This window comes from Eulemur rufifrons, chromosome 24, assembly GCF_041146395.1.
Source record: "Eulemur rufifrons isolate Redbay chromosome 24, OSU_ERuf_1, whole genome shotgun sequence".
Lineage (NCBI taxonomy): Eukaryota > Metazoa > Chordata > Mammalia > Primates > Lemuridae > Eulemur > Eulemur rufifrons.
Window position 1 is genome coordinate 18,829,505 of NC_091006.1, and position 16,868 is coordinate 18,846,372.

Consider the following 16,868-nt stretch of genomic DNA (forward strand, 5'->3'; position numbering starts at 1 on the left):
GTTTTCCGTCAGCCGCTGCGGCGCCAGGCGCAGGGCGCTGGGCTGAGCGCGTCTTCGGGCTGGGGCCTGAGGTGGCCTCCACCAATCCTGGCGGTCGCGTGGCAACAGGGCTCAGCCTCTTATGGAAGATGGCGCTCCAACCGCAATGACTGGCTAACTCCTAGCATTTTCTAGGAGTGTTTCACCAGCTGCTTCTGCCCTGTTTGTGGAGAGCCATTGTGCCCGCCATGGCCTCCCACATCGTGCCCTGCTACTCTTGGATGGTGCACCCTGCCACCGTATCTATCTGGTTGGCCTCTTGGACCATGTGCCTGTTGAGTTCTTGCCCAAGAACACCTCATCCCTAATCCAGCCCATGAAACAGGGTGTTATTGCTGCCTTCAAGGCCCACTACCTGCACCACACACTTAGCCAGATGATCCAGGAGATGGCTGGTGATGACCGGCCCTCTGTGTGGGAGTTCTGGCGCAGCTATACTGTGATGACCACCATGGACAACATTGCGGAGGCCTGAGCTGAACTGCAGCCTGCTTGCTACCATGAACGGTGCCTGGAGGAAGCTCTGGCTTGAGTGCGTGCGTGCAGGTTCCCTTGAACCTAATGCTGTGTCCCAGCTCCACCGCAGCATTGTGGCACTGGCCAGCGATGTGGGTCTTGTGGATGTGGCTCTTGTGGATGTGGCTGAGGCCGATGGGAAACCCTCACCCTGCCATGTCCGCCAGGACACAGAGGATGGGGATGCCAGCAGCTCTGGGCAATCCTGGGCAGCAGGGAAAGGCCTGGCTTCCAAGAGAGCAAAGCCAGAGCTCCTGGAGACCACAGAGGATATGGGGACTGAGGAAGCTGGTGAGGGGATGCTGAGCCATGAGCACCTGGCTCAGGCCCTATCCCACTTTGCTGCTGGCCTCTGCGTCCTTGTAGAAAATGACCCCAACCGGGAGTGCAGCCTGTGGATGTCCTGGGCTATCCACAGTGCCCTCACCCACCTCCAGAAGCTGCACCGACACAGGAGGCAGCAGGCTCAGGCGATTATATCCGTAGAAGGCCCTGTGGCAGTGGTGACAAGGGAGTTGGCAGGAAGCCTGCATTCACCCCAAGAGGGTTCTACAGAGGGTGGGTGAGTGGCCCAGGGCATAGGTCTGAAAAGAGAGACCTTTGCAGCTGTTCTGCATGATTTTGGGCTTGGGCCTGACCTCAGATGAACTCTGCCTGGTGTTGTTTTGTTTCTTGAGGGCAGATACTGCCTCTTTTCCTCCATGGTTCTCATATCGCATGTCCTGTGTTTCTGCAGTGACTTAACACACAGGGATAGGCTTGGGGAATGGAAAGGTAGTGTTTCCTGATCAGTCGGTGAGCTGCGGGGTTCAGAAGTACCTACCCAAGGTGGAGATGCACCCTGAAGGTTACCTAGGGCAGCCTTCCTTGAGGGGTGTGAGGTGAGGGGCTGATCACAAGTGTCACAATGGAGCAGGGAGAGATCAGCTTCCAGAGTGCTAGGATTATAGGCATGAGCTGCCACACATGGCCCTTTTGTGATACTAATGGTCTCCTGGGTCTAGCACTTCATGGAAAATCCCATCCACTCCCAAGGGTTCAGTGGCCACCTCAGGGTCAGCTCCTAGTGCATTGGCTGCAGTCCCACCTCTTCCCAAGGTCTAGACCCAGAGCTCTGACTCCAATGAATGGCCCCTCTTTCCAGCTTGTTCTTTTGCCCCCAAACTGTAACCACAGGCACCCTGGGGTATCTGCTAGACCCAAGAGAGACACCAGACAGACCACCAAAACACAGATGTTCAGCGAGGGAAGATGTTCCTGTTCCAGCTAGATGAGCCACAGGGGGTTAGACAGTGAAATTTGGCTTAAAGGACTTTTTTCAGCACAGGTACCTGCACATGTGTATGTCTGTGAGCTAAGAAATAAAGGCAGGAGAAAGGATTCCTGCCACTTCTATCCTGGCTAACCCCACAGTGCAGTGACATGTCACAGGCGCTGGTGGTCAGGAAAGGGTTAGGGGGCCCAGACTTACTGGGGGAAAGGTCAGATGAGGCTTCTCCATTGCTCTCCTGGAAAGGGGGGTGTAGAAGGGGAAGAGCTTCCTTAGGACCCTGGTGACTGGATTAATTCATTGCACAAAGTTAGAGCACTTGTAATGTGCTAGGTCTGAGGAGACCAGGGTGAGTGAGACTGGCTTCAGGAGCTGCCAGACCAGAAGTTGTTACAGTCTTTGTGACAAGGGTTATGACGGGGACTTAGGAGGCACTCCATTTAGCCTGGAGCCGAGGACAGGACATGATAGACTTTCTTGGGAGGTGGTGTCCAGCCTTCCGGGACACTTCTGACAATCAACCGGAAACCTCACTTACTTCAAAATGCCAGGAGTCAGAGGGGAGCTTGAGGGCAGCCAGTGTGGTTTGTACTGGGGAAGGGAGGAGTAGCCCCAGTATTGGCGGAGGCCACCCACTAGAGTGAGTGAGGTACAGCACATGAAGGAGGAAGGTGACCAGGGCGAGGAAGGAGGGAGCCAGCTAAGTCCCAACCGGTGGGGGAGGGAGGGAAAACGAGCGGCTACTGGGTACAGCCGCTGTGTGCTAGTCTAGGGTGAGGGAGCGACAGGACTCGACGTCATGCGGGCAGTATGTGGTAGTGACGACGCACGTGTGGGCCTGTGGCTCCAGGGCTCTTGCCTCGGAGTCGAGGTCGGTCGCTGGCCCTTGAGAAATGCGCGGCGGGATGCTCTGGATTCGCTCAGCCAGCCTCCTTTCGCAAGCCCTCGACCAGCTACATTTTTGGGTAGCCCTGCCGCGACTCCAGCTCCCAGCGCAGGGCCCGCTGTCTCCTGGGAAGCGTAGCATCTAACCCTGAGAGCTGGGCCTCCGGCGCCAACGGGGACTACGTTTCCCAGGGGGCCTCGCGCAGAGACTGCCCGGCGCGCCTTTCACTTCCGCTCTAGCGTTACATTGTTGCTGTGGAAACACAGAAGCACCTGACTCCGCCCCCGCCAATATTGGGTAGGGGTCCGGGTGGCGCGTGAGAGGCTGGGGTCGGGAGGGCAAAGCGCCGTAAGTGGCGGACAAGGCGGCCGGGAGCTCCGGGTCCTCCAGTGGTCGGTCGTCCTTCCCGCGCCGCGGAAACCGTTCGCGTAGGTCCCGAGGACGGTGAGTGCGGGCGCAGGGCGGCCAGAGGCATCTAGAAGGCCGGAGATAGGGTGCGCCGCTGGCCGGCGGTCGCAGGAGGAGAATCCCCCCCACCCCATCTCCTCAGGAGCCATGGGGAATCCGTGGGAAAAGGCGGCGCGGGGGCCGCTGAGACATGGAATCCAGGGGAGGCGGGGCTTGCTCCGGTAGCGTTCCGCCGCGAGTTCGGCTCCCGGATCTTTGCCCCGGAAGGGGTGTGGGGCCTGATGTGTGGATTTGACACGCTGGTGGCTCGGAGAGACCCGCTAGGTTTGGGCTCCTCAGCCAATATTCCTAGACCTGCAGCGGTTTCTAGTTCTGTGTACAGACTCTGTCCGCTTTCCCACTCAGCGCCCCCAAGCTGTCTCACATCCTCAGGGAAGTCCTGGATTTCTGCAACCTAGGTCTGGGTCCCCTCTGTTTCCACTGTACTTGCGCGCGCGTCCTTCAGTACATTGAGGTGGAGAGGGCGTTCCCCGCACACCCTTACCCAACCAGGATTAAAATCTAGGCCCTTATCCAGCCGAAGTCCCTGCAGGGTCGTCCTGGCCACAGTGGCCTTTGTCTGCGGTGTTCCCGCTACCCAGAATGCCCTCCCTCCATCTGTCATCTCCTCAGGGCACCCTTCTCGGGGGTGAGGAGCCCTGAGCGGGTGGGAAAAACATGCATTGGCACTGAAACAATATTTTATTTTTTGAAATTGCAATGGTAATGTTACCTGAAAGATCCAGGTTCATTTGGCTGGCAAGTAACAAACTACTCTCTTTTTCCCTCTGTTTTTTTTTCTTCTTGAGACAGAGTCCCACTCTTGCCCGGCCGAGAGTGCAGCTCACTGCAGCCTCAAACTCCTGCGCTCAAGTGATCCTCCTGCCCCAGCCTCCCCAGTAGCCTGGCTAATTTTTATATTTTTTGTAGGAACAGGGTCTCACTCTTGCTCAGGCTGGTTTCAAACTCCTGGCCTAGAACAATACTTCCGCCTCAGCCTCCCGGAGTGCTAGGATTACAGGTGTGAGCCACCTCGCCTGGCCACAAATGACTCTCAGTGAGAACATGGGGGTCTTGGTCAGTAGGAGTTTTAATCACTTGCAGCAAGTGAGGAGAGTACTGGGAATATTTTCTAAAGCAGTATCTCCAAGAGGGAAAGTGGTTTTGGGTTTTTATGAGGTAGTAGAGAAAGAAAAAGATGTGTTACTGCATGTAGGGGTATAGTTTCCCTTACACATGTCATTAGTTGTCATGTTCACACACGGGTCACGTGTTATGGTAATGAAACTATAGCTATTACCAGGGTGGAGTCTTTAGCTTGGTAAGGAGGAAAGTTCATTTGAGTTCATCTATAGACTGCCAGGGTCTGTCTGCGGCCAGTTTTAGTCAGCTGATTAGCTACAGGCCTCTTAAACTAAGGTTGCAGAACAGGGTGATTGTTCAAGTTAGTTGAATTCTTACATTCTTTGGAGACCCTCCCTATTTTCAGTAACAAATGACCATTGCAAAGAAAATTCAGAAAGTACACAGTTTATAAAGGAAAAAGTGGGCATTCTCTTCCACTTTCTTTCCTGAGAATTGTCAGTTGGGCATTTGCATTTTTAGACCTTTTCTGAACATTTGTAACAATAATGCCTGTGCACACACACACACACTGCTCAGAAAGTTTTGTTGTTTTAAAATTCTAACATCAGTGGGATCATGTGGCTCTAACCCCAGCCAACCTCTGCTCTGCTTCCACCCAGATACACTCTGGCAGGCCGCAGCTGCATCTGCCTCCTCCCCAGCCTCCACCCTTAGCTCCCAACCTAGTCGTATAATTTTTTCATTATATATTACAATGTAATAATAATAGAAATAAAGTGCACAATAAATGTAATACGCTTGAATCATCCTGAAACCATCACCCCCAGTCCACGGTCTGTGGAAAAATTGTCTTCCAAGAAAAGAGTCCCTGGTGCCAAAAAGGTTGGAGACCCCTGCCTGCGGGACCCAGGAGCCCCTGGTTCACTGAGGTCGCTGTTGCTGCTGCTACCCCCAGATAGCGTCCCCTTCCTCGAGCTTTCCACCTCCTGCCAGTGCCCCATCGGCCGCAGCAGCCTCTGGTTCAGGACTCTGGGGGGGTGGCTGAGGGGTCCTACCCTGTAGGGGACAGGTGGGCGTGGAGGGGAGAGGCAGCAGAGCTGCTTAGGTGCAGCTCCCTGGGGACTCAGTGTGGACTGTCTTGTTCCCAGCCCCAGCACCGAGCCCAGCACGCGGTAGCTGCTCAGTTGACATCTGTTGAATGACTAACGGATGGAGTGAACGACGCGGACTGGGCGAGCCAGACCCCAGATGCACCTGGCGAAGAATGTACTGGAAAGACGCGCCCCCTGGAGGGAGTGGGCCGAGGGGGTTCTGGGAGGAGCCTTCGAGGTCACAGGGGCAGCAGCGGTAAGGCCCTGAGGTCCCGCAGGGATGGTTCTCCCCGCGCGGGCCCAGAGTGGCCTGGCGTGGGCCTGGAGCGGTCAGGGGCGCCAGGACTCTTCCAAATTTGTGGAGACCAGCCCCTCTGGACTTGATCTCGATGCCTCTGCTTACCAGCCCCTGAAGAAATGAAGGCTGGCTGTGTGTTTTGCCCAACTATTTGCTAATAGTTCTTCAATATCTATAGGTCTTACCTCCTATGTCTTAACTCCCAACCAAACTGTATATTTGTAAAATCTACCCTCCTTGCTAGTATGGAATAGTCCATGTTAATAGAGTGTTCCATATATAATATTAAACAAACACTTGTTGATTCGTATGCAGACCTGCCGAACAAGACCTTAAGCATACAAACACCCACCCAACACCCCCCCCAATACTATATTTTGCTCAAATTAGGGGTTAGAAAGCCTTTCTTGGTTTTTTGGCATTAATCAAGTCATAGAAAAAAATACTGGTGTCAGTGAAGGTCCTAGGCTTTATGGAACAAGGTAGTAAGGTAAATGCTATTTTTCAAAAAAATTTCGTAGTATGTGATTAGGTTTACTACTAAATAGTAATATGGGCATTTTGCCTAGGTATTCTCATTTACTATCTATATTTTTGCTATTTTTTAGTTTCCCAGTGCATACCTATAGACTAGAAGTCAGGTTGCAGCAGTAGCTTTGACAAGTTGTCTAGATCCCTGTATAAAGGACAAGAATGTTTAAACCTTGTATACATCCTTTTTTTTTTTTTTTTTTTTTGAGACAGAGTCTCACTCTGTTGCCCAGGCTAGAGTGAGTGCCATGGCATCAGCCTAGCTCACAGCAACCTCAAACTCCTGAGCTCAAGCGATCCTCCTGTCTCAGCCTCCCGAGTAGCTGGGACTACAGGCATGCACCACCATGCCCGGCTAATTTTTTCTGTATATATTTTTAGCTGTCCATATAATTTCTTTCTATTTTTAGTAGAGATGGGGTCTCGCTCTTGCTCAGGCTGGTCTCGAACTCCTGAGCTCAAACGATCCGCCCACCTCGGCCTCCCAGAGTGCTAGGATTACAGGCGTGAGCCACCTCGCCCGGCCTTCATCCTTTTGTAATTTCACTTCCATACGTAAGGAGTGAAAAGACCAGCAGCAGAATCAGGTTGCTGGTTTCTCAAAGGGATACTTCCGAGTCACAACAGCAAGACCAGTGATTGTCTCAAGGATGAAGCTAGGATTCTCTTTAATCCATCAGACAAAACGAAAGGCAGTTTTACAGGGCGAACATTAAGTTGTCCTGATTATGTCAAACACACACACACCCCTACACAAAGTGCTCAGAGGACTTGTAAATTTAATAAGCACAACTTCCAAAAAAAGCATTCACAGGGTTCCACGTTAGATTGCAGAATCTAGTAAGGTGAAGGCCAGCGTGTTTGGCATTCCAATAGCTCAGCAAGACTAGTGTTAATTTAATGGTGCTGCTCTGCCCCCTTGTGGAAATACTGAGAAGTGCACGAGACGATGTTGCTCAGAACTCAGAATCAGCTAATAAAAATACTGTTGGTCATAGAAACAAGCAAAGTACAAATAAAATCCAGAGGCTTCTCTTTTAATAAGAAGCCATGCTAAATCTTTATACTTTCTTCTTTTTTCGATTTTTTTTCTTTTTTCTTTTGTCCACTATTTGGGTGACATATACTTTCTGAGTATAGCATTACTGCACGCCAAAGTATAGGATGTAAATGACATAGAGGGAAAGTGACTTGCAAATGTCAAATGGTTTTTAATTTGTCCACTTGTAAAGTTGAATTTAATGTTCCTATATATAGCTCTTCTAATTTTTCCAAGGTGAAATGTCATTTGATGGTGTATAAAATATTACTATGAATGTAAAGGTGAAATGCAGGATAACAGTCATAATTAACATAAATTGAGCAATTCCTATATGTCAGGTATCAGGTAAGTGTTAGTTCATTTAATATTCACAACAAACCCATGAGATAGGTACTGGTTCTTTATACTTTTCAAAGTGCTTTTACATAAACATCTTCTGTTGCTCCTTACACAATGCTCTGAGGGAGACAGGGAACCTCATGGTACACAAGACACCTCAAAGGTCTTTAGGTAAATAGGTAGGCCCCGGACCACTCTTCAAGTGAGAGTCAGAATCCAAGTCCAAGTATCCTAACTCCTTGTGCAGGATTTATTTCATTTACACAAAGATTTTTGGGTTCCTATAGCTTGGTCTTAACAGGCCGTCTACTTTCTGCCTGGCTTTTGTTTGCTTATTTGTTATTGGATTTTTTCTTTGTTTATTTATTTCTTGCTTTCGTGGTTTTTTTTTTTTTTTTTTTTTTTTTGAGACAGAGTCTCACTCTGTTGCCTGGGCTAGAGTGCCCTGGCATCAGCCTAGCTCACAGCAACCTCAAACTCCTGGGCTTAAGCAGTCCTTCTGCCTCAGCCTTCCAAGTAGCTGGGACTACAGGCATGTGCCACCATGCCCGGCTAATTTTTTCTGTGTATATTTTTAGTTGTCCATATAATTTCTTTCTTTCTTTCTTTCTTTTTTTTTTTTTTGTGTAGCAAAATGTTTATTTTGAGCATCTGGGTGCAGATGGGTGGAAGCCAAAAAAGCCATCCAGGAGAGAAAAGGGGAGAGCCTTGGGTTTTATGGAGGGTTTTTCTGGGAGGAATAAATTCTTTTCAAACAACCAGGAGGAATAAGGAAAGCAAGTTGCCCTCCTGCATTTCATTCCTGTATCTCCCTAGGGGTCTGGCAAAGGTTACTGTGCCTAATATATTCCTAGGAAGGGGAGAGAGGTGGGATCCACAGGAGGTTTGGATGGAAGTGTGGGGAGGGTGAATTCTTTAAACCGAATATTCCACCCTTTTTATTATATACATGTAAGAAAAGGAAGGGCAAGGTATGAGAAAGGGGAAAACGTTAAAAATTGGAAAGACTGGGAAGCAGGCAGTGTTGTCCTTCCCAGCAGGTTGCTGCTAGTTTGGGGAAGAAGCAGCAAAGAGTAGGGAAATGTCAAGATTGATCTTTAGCTGTTATTAGAAAATTAGGAGATTCAAGGCCATCCTAACATTGCCCCCTTTTTGTTGTTAAGATTAAATTTCTGTTTAAAATGAACTCAGAAGTTGGGAAATGGGCAGAGATCTTTCTTCTGTAGCTACTTCCTGCTAAGAAGGGGTGTAGAGATCTTTTTATGGAGTTCATTTAAATTATTAAATGGGAGGGGGTTGAAAATGCACGGTTTTGAAGTTAGAGGCAGGATGGGGTTTCCCTGAAGAGACACGAGAAGTATTTGGAGGAGGCAAAGCACGATACGGAGCCCTCTATACCACAGCATGTTATCGGAACCTGGTATCTCTGATGGGCTGGACTTTTAGGGAGCTCGTTGTGGGTGGAAGCAGGTTCTGGAGGGGTCTGTAGGTTAGCGTCGGGAGAGATGACTCTTGGACGAGATTTCCAGAAGCTTAGCTGTAGTGGTGGGAGCAGTGAGAGAATTATTTAAAAGGGGAAGGTGGGAGGGCCAGGTACGGTGGCTGAGGCCTGTAATCCTAGCACTCTGGGAGGCAGAGGCGGGAGGATCGCTCGAGGTCAGGAGTTTGAGACCATCCTGAGCAAGAGTGAGACCCTCCCCCCATCTCTACTAAAAACAGAAATTATAGGGACAGCTGAAAAAAATATATATAGAGAAATTAGCCGGGCATGGTGGCACATGCCTGTAGTCCCAGCAACTTGAGAGGCTGAGGCAGTAGGACTGCTTGAGCCCAGGAGTTTGAGGTTGCTGTGAGCTAGGATGACATCACGGCACTCTAGCCTGGGCAACAGAGTGAGACCGTCTCAAAAAAAAAAAAAAAACCAAAAATACACTCATTGTCTGGGGCCATTAAACTTCTTTTATTTTGCAATCAATATAGCAGCTATGTGATAGCTGACAAACCATGGCACATGATCTGTCTCTAGCTTGTTGCTTTGAACAGTGATTCTCAAACGTTAGAGTGCATCAGAATCATGGAGAAGGCTTGTTAAATGCTGGCTCCCAGCTGGGTGTTGTGGCGTGCACCTGTAGTCCCAGCTGCTCGGGAGGCTTCAGGCAGGAGCATTGCTTGAGCCCAGGAGTTTGAGAGCAATCTGGGCAAAGATAGCAAGACCCCATCTCTTAAAAAAAAAAAAAAAAATGCTGGCTCCACTTTCCTTACCCCATCTACCCACCCCAAAGTTTCTGATTCAGCAGGTCAGAGATGTCTCGTTTCTAATAAAACTAGGTGGTGTCATTGGCACTGGTGGGAACTATGCTAAACAGAAAGAACAGAGGTCCTTAAGCTTTTTTTGCACATTAGGATCACCTGGGGAGCCAAGGCTGCACCCCGTGCTTATTAAATCAGAATCTCTGAGAGTGGGATCTGAGCATTAGTAGTAATTAAAGCTCCTCAGGTGATTTCGATAAGCAGGGGAATAAAAGAGCAGAGGCTGGGAGACACCCTCCTCTCCCCACAGCCAGTCCTGCGGAAGCCAGGGAGGAGAGGGGGATGCCTGGGAGCTGCTCTGGCTAGGTTTGGGGCCCAGTGTGAGAGTGAGAGGAAGAAGACAGAAACCAGGATCCCAAGGAGGCAGTGCTTTTCTTGTGGCCACTTAAGGGCTCAACCTGGGGGCCCAGCAAGAGATGCCAGAGCTGGGGTCTGAAAGCCTGGGTGCAGAGCCCTATTTGGCCACTTTCTTTGCTTTATGAATCTGATCACGTTGCTTAACTTCTGTTTGTTCTCCTTTCCCCATTTATGAAATGGGAATAATAAAAATGCCTACCTCAGAGCAAGGCAGTCAAAGACTAAAGGAGAAAATGTATTTAAGACGCCTAGCCCGGGTACTTTAGGTGGCAGACAACGCTCAGTAAATGGCTAATTCCCTTCCTCACCTCCATCTGTTTCCTTTTCTGTCTCCATTGTGAACTGAACAGGAGAAAGAGTCCTGCAGTACAATTAAAGTATGCACCTAAACTGTCGACCTGGTTTTGCCATCTTAATGGTAGCGTGTTTATGCCAGCAACGAAGAAGCCTGGAGAGCGAGTAGCGGTGAAATGGCCAAAGGCGTTTGTTAGGTCTGGAGGAGAGAGAGAGAGACACGAAGCCTCACGTGTAGCAAAATGTTTATTTTGAGCATCTGGGTGCAGATGGGTGGAAGCCGAAAAAGCCATCCAGGAGAGAAAAGGGGAGAGCCTTGGGTTTTATAGAGGGTTTTTCTGGGAGGAATAAGGAAAGCAAGTTGCCCTCCTGCATTTCATTCCTGTATCTCCCTAGGGGTCTGGCAAAGGTTACTGTGCCTAATATACCCCTAGGAAGGGGAGAAGGGTGGGATCCACAGGAGGTTTGGGTGGAAGTGTGGGGAGGGTGAATTCTTTAAACCGAATATTCCACCCTTTTTATTATATACATGTAAGAAAAGGAAGGGCAAGGTATGAGAAAGGGGAAAACGTTAAAAATTGGAAAGACTGGGAAGCAGGCAGTGTTGTCTTTCCCAGCAGGTTGCTGCTAGTTTGGGGAAGAAGCAGCAAAGAGTAGGGAAATGTCAAGATTGATCTTTAGCTGTTATTAGAAAATTAGGAGATTCAAGGCCGCCCTAACATTGCCCCCTTTCTGTTGTGAAGATTAAATTTCTGTTTAAAATGAACTCAGAAGTTGGGAAATGGGCAGAGATCTTTCTTCTGTAGCTACTTCCTGCTAAGAAGGGGTGTAGAAATCTTTTTATGGAGTTCATTTAAATTATTAAATGGGAGGGGGTTGAAAATGCACGGTTTTGAAGTTAGAGGCAGGATGGGGTTTCCCTGAAGAGACACGAGAAGTATTTGGAGGAGGCAAAGCACGATACGGAGCCGTCTATACCACAGCATGTTATCGGAACCTGGTATCTCTGATGGGCTGGACTTTTAGGGAGCTCGCCGTGGGTGGAAGCAGGTTCTGGAGGGGTCTGTAGGTTAGCGTCGGGAGAGATGACTCTTGGACGAGATTTCCAGAAGCTTAGCTGTAGTGGTGGGAGCAGTGAGAGAATTATTTAAAAGGGGAAGGTGGGAGGGCCGGGTACGGTGGCTGAGGCCTGTAATCCTAGCACTCTGGGAGGCAGAGGCGGGAGGATTGCTCGAGGTCAGGAGTTTGAGACCATTCTGAGCAAGAGTTAGACCCCCCATCTCTACTAAAGACAGAAATTATAGGGACAGCTGAAAAAAATATATATAGAGAAATTAGCGAGGCATGGTGGCACATGCCTGTAGTCCCAGCAACTTGAGAGGCTGAAGCAGTAGGATCTCTTGAGCCCACGAATTTGAGGTTGCCGTGAGCTAGGATGACATCACGGCACTCTAGCCTGGGCAACAGAGTGAGACTGTTTCAAAAAAAAAAAAAAAAAAACCAAACAAACAAACAAACAAAAAAACAATCTTATTTTCTGTGCCCATTAAACTTCTCTTATTTTGCAATCAATATAGCAGCTATGTGATGGCTGACAAACAAACCACGGCACACGGTCTGTCTCTAGCTTGTTGCTTTGAACAGTGATTCTCAAACGTTAGAGTGCATCAGAATCATGGAGAAGGCTTGTTAAAATGCTGGCTCCCAGCTGGGTGCTGTGGCGGCACCTGTAGTCCCAGCTGCTCGGGAGGCTTCAGGCAGGAGCATCACTTGAGCCCAGGAGTTTGAGAGCAATCTGGGCAAAGATAGCAAGACCCCATCTCTTAAAAAAAAAAAAAATAAAAAATAACTGGCTCCACTTCCCTTACCCCATCTACCCACCCCAAAGTTTCTGATTCAGCAGGTTAGAGATGTCTCGTTTCTAATGAAACCAGGTGGTGTCATTGGCACTGGTGCCAACTATGCTAAACAGAAAGAACAGAGGTCCTTAAGCTTTTTTTGCACATTAGGATCACCTGGGGAGTTTGCCACGCCAAGGCTGCACCCCGTGCTTATTAAATCAGAACCTCTGAGGGTGGGATCTGAGCATTAGTAGTGGTTAAAGCTCCTCAGGTGATTTCAATAAGCAGGGGAATAAAAGAGCAGAGGCTGGGAGACATTCTCCTCTCCCCACAGGCAGTCCCGCAGAAGCCGCAGAAGCCGGGGAGGAGAGGGGGGATGCCTGGGAGGTGCTCTGGCTAAGTTTGGGGCCCAGTGTGAGAGTGAGAGGAAGAAGACAGAAACCAGGATCCCAAGGAGGCAGTGCTTTTCTTGTGGCCACTTAAGGGCTCAACCTGGGGGCCCAGCAAGAGATGCCAGAGCTGGGGTCTGAAAGCCTAGGTGCAGAGCCCTATTTGGCCACTTTCTTTGCTTTATGAATTTGATCACGTTGCTTAATTCCTGTTTGTTCTTCTTTCCCCATTTATGAAATGGGAATAATAAAAATGCCTACCTCAGAGCAAAGCAGTCAAGGACTAAAGGAGAAAATGTATTTAAGGCGCCTAGCCCGGGTACTTTAGGTGGCAGACAACGCTCAGTAAATGCTAATTCCCTTCCTCACCTCCATCTGTTTCCTCTTCTGTCTCCATTGTGAACTGAACAGGAGAAAGAGTCCTGCAGTACAATTAAAGTATGCACCTAAACTGTCGACCCGGTTTTGCCATCTTAACGGTAGCATGTTTATGCCAGCAGCGAAGGAGCCTGGAGAGCGAGTAGCGGTGAAATGACCAAAGGCGTTTGTTAGGTCTGGAGGAGAGAGAGAGAGAGACACGAAGCCTCACGTGTAGCAAAATGTTTATTTTGAGCATCTGGGTGCAGATGGGTGGAAGCCGAAAAAGCCATCCAGGAGAGAAAAGGGGAGAGCCTTGGGTTTTTCTGGGAGGAATAAATTCTTTTCAAACAACCAGGAGGAGTAAGGAAAGCAAGTTGCCCTCCTGCATTTCATTCCTGTATCTCCCTAGGGGTCTGGCAAAGGTTACTGTGCCTAATATACCCCTAGGAAGGGGAGAGGGGTGGGATCCACAGGAGGTTTGGGTGGAAGTGTGGGGAGGGTGAATTCTTTAAACCGAATATTCCACCCTTTTTATTATATACATGTAAGAAAAGGAAGGGCAAGGTATGAGAAAGGGGAAAACGTTAAAAATTGGAAAGACTGGGAAGCAGGCAGTGTTGTCTTTCCCAGCAGGTTGCTGCTGGTTTGGGGAAGAAGCAGCAAAGAGTAGGGAAATGTCAAGATTGATCTTTAGCTGTTATTAGAAAATTAGGAGATTCAAGGCCGCCCTAACATTGCCCCCTTTCTGTTGTGAAGATTAAATTTCTGTTTAAAATGAACTCAGAAGTTGGGAAATGGGCAGAGATCTTTCTTCTGTAGCTACTTCCTGCTAAGAAGGGGTGTAGAGATCTTTTTATGGAGTTCATTTAAATTATTAAATGGGAGGGGGTTGAAAATGCACGGTTTTGAAGTTAGAGGCAGGATGGGGTTTCCTGGAGAGACACGAGAAGTATTTGGAGGAGGCAAAGCACGATACAGAGCCGTCTATACCACAGCATGTTATCAGAGCCTGGTACCTCTGATGGGCTGGACTTTTAGGGAGCTCGTTGTGGGTGGAAGCAGGTTTTGGAGGGTCCTGTAGGTTAGCGCCGGGAGAGATGACTCTTGGACGAGATTTCCAGGAGCTTAGCTGTGGTGTGGTGGTGGAAGCAGTGAGAGAATTATTTAAAAGTTGAAGGAGGGGCCGGGCGCGGTGGCTCACGCCTGTAATCCTAGCACTCTGGGAGGCCGAGGCGGGTGGATCGCTCAAGGTCAGGAGTTCGAGACCAGCCTGAGCAAGAGCGAGACCCCGTCTCTACTAAAAATAGAAAGAAATTATCTGGCCAACTAAAAAAAAATATAAAAAATTAGCCGGGCATGGTGGCGCATGCCTGTAGTCCCAGCTACTCGGGAGGCTGAGGCAGTAGGATCGCTTAAGCCCAGGAGTTTGAGGTTGCTGTGAGCGAGGCTGATGCCACGGCACTCACTCTAGCCAGGGCAACAAAGTGACACTCTGTCTCAAAAAAAAAAAAAAAAAAAAAAAAAAAGTTGAAGGAGGGAGGGCCAGGTGCGGTGGCTGAGGCCTGTAATCCTAGCACTCTGGGAGGCAGAGGCGGGGGAGGATCGCTCGAGGTCAGGAGTTCGAGACCAGCCTGAGCAACAGCGAGTCTCCGTCTCTACTAAAAATAGAAAATTATATGGACAGCTAAAAAAAAATACATAAAAAAGCCGGGCATGGTGGCACGTGCCTGTAGTCCCAGCAACTGGGGAGGCTGAGGCAGGAGGATTGCTTAAGCCCAAGAGTTTGAGGTTGCTGTGAGCTAGGCTGACGCCATGGCACTCTAGCCTGGGCAACAGAGTGAGACTCTGTCTCCAAAAATAAAATAAAATAAAATAAAATAAAATTGAAGGAGGCCCGAATTGTTCTTGGGAAATCCTTGAGTAAAATCTAGTCTTTAGGCTGCAAGTGATGCGTGCAGTTCCTTTAAGAAGCCATCCAGTGAGTTCCATTGCTGGCAAGTAGGTGCCAGGTGGGGGTGGTGGAGAAAGACAAAGTAAGGTAAACCAAACTTAGTAATTTTTATCTCTTGAAATCAGGTTTACATTTTATACACCTGTCTCTTTTGCAATAGCCTTTAGGCCTGGAGAGGATAAATAAAGTTGGGCCAGGTGGAATTTAATAGTTCAAATCCTGAAGATAACTTTACTATTTATTTCTACTTCAATGGCTTTTGAAAGTTAAAGCAAGAGAATTAATAATTTTTTTTTTTTTTTTGAGACAGAGTCTCACTCTGTTGCCCAGGCTAGAGTGAGTGCCATGGCATCAGCCTAGCTCACAGCAACCTCAAACTCCTGAGCTCGAGCGATCCTCCTGTCTCAGCCTCCCGAGTAGCTGGGACTACAGGCATGCACCACCATGCCCGGCTAATTTTTTTTTTTCTATATATATTTTTAGCTGTCCATATAATTTCTTTCTATTTTTAGTAGAGATGGGGTCTCGCTCTTGCTCAGGCTGGTCTCGAACTCCTGAGCTCAAACGATCCGCCCACCTCGGCCTCCCAGAGTGCTAGGATTACAGGCGTGAGCCACCTCGCCCGGCCCATTAATAATGTTTTAAACAAAAAGTCGTAACTAAAATTTTCTTTCTAATTATAGCCAACTGGATCACATACTAAATTCCTTCATAAATTTCCTTTACAAACTTCGCCCCAACCTGCACCGACCATCTACAAAAACATGCCTAAAACTTTTTGTCCTAACTTTGTCTTTCGTGGCCAAACTGGTGTCAGTCAGAGCTGGATCTCCCCAGGTGACGACCCTAGACCAAACTAGTCATTTTAGGACAAAAAAGTCACAAGATCCTTTCTTGCCAAAATATGTTTCCACATTTATTGCCTTTTTACATCTTTCTCTTACTCAAGTTACTTTGTTTTGTTTTTAATGAAATATTTGATGTAAGCCAATTAATTAGAGCTCTTTTGCATATTTTGGTAGGGAAACATTTTTATACATGACACGTGGATACACAAACATGTAGACATATAGGAGACAATTTTAGGTGAAACCAGACAAAGTTCTATAGTTTGAAAGCTCAGAGCATATCAAGGAAAACACTGTGTATGCAAGTTCTAGTTAAATTTTTTCCATAAGTCAGAGGAAGGAAGCCACAAGATCTTGTCCCAGTGGGGGTAATTGGGAAGCACAACAGGGGTGGGCAAATGCTTTATCTCCCAGCAGACAGAGAAGCTGTGGAATACATGGGAGGTTTGTATTTTATCTTTTGCTCTGATGATGGGGGTAGGAGAGGGAAATAAAAGCCCTGAAAATTCAGGAATAGGAGAGAATGTGTCTCCGGCATTAGTTTTTACCCGTGCCAGGAAGCTACCTCTACGGCTCAGCTATCCCAGTGTGTCGAAGTTGAGTCTGTTCCAAAGCCTGCCGTGCCGTCAGACGGAAGCATTTTAGGAGGGTCCTCGGGGGATCCAGGATGCCCGTTCAGGGTGGGGCAGGCAGTTCCGGAATGCAGGTGTGATCTCCTGTTTTAGGAAAAGGCCCTTCCAGGGCCCTTGTTTTGTCAGAGGGGGCACCGTCCTGGCGGAGCCCCTTTCCTGGGGCATTGTTACTCTAGAGACCCAGAGTTGTAGTGGAGGTAGGGCTCAGTTCCCGTGAAGGGTGTGGCCTTGTCATCTACTTGCCTGGGGCCTTTTGGAGTAAGTCTCTGGAAAAGCTCTTTTATAGGGGCAGCCACTATTTGGTAAAGCTTTTTCTGGTTTGTGGGGGTTGTTGTCAGTCC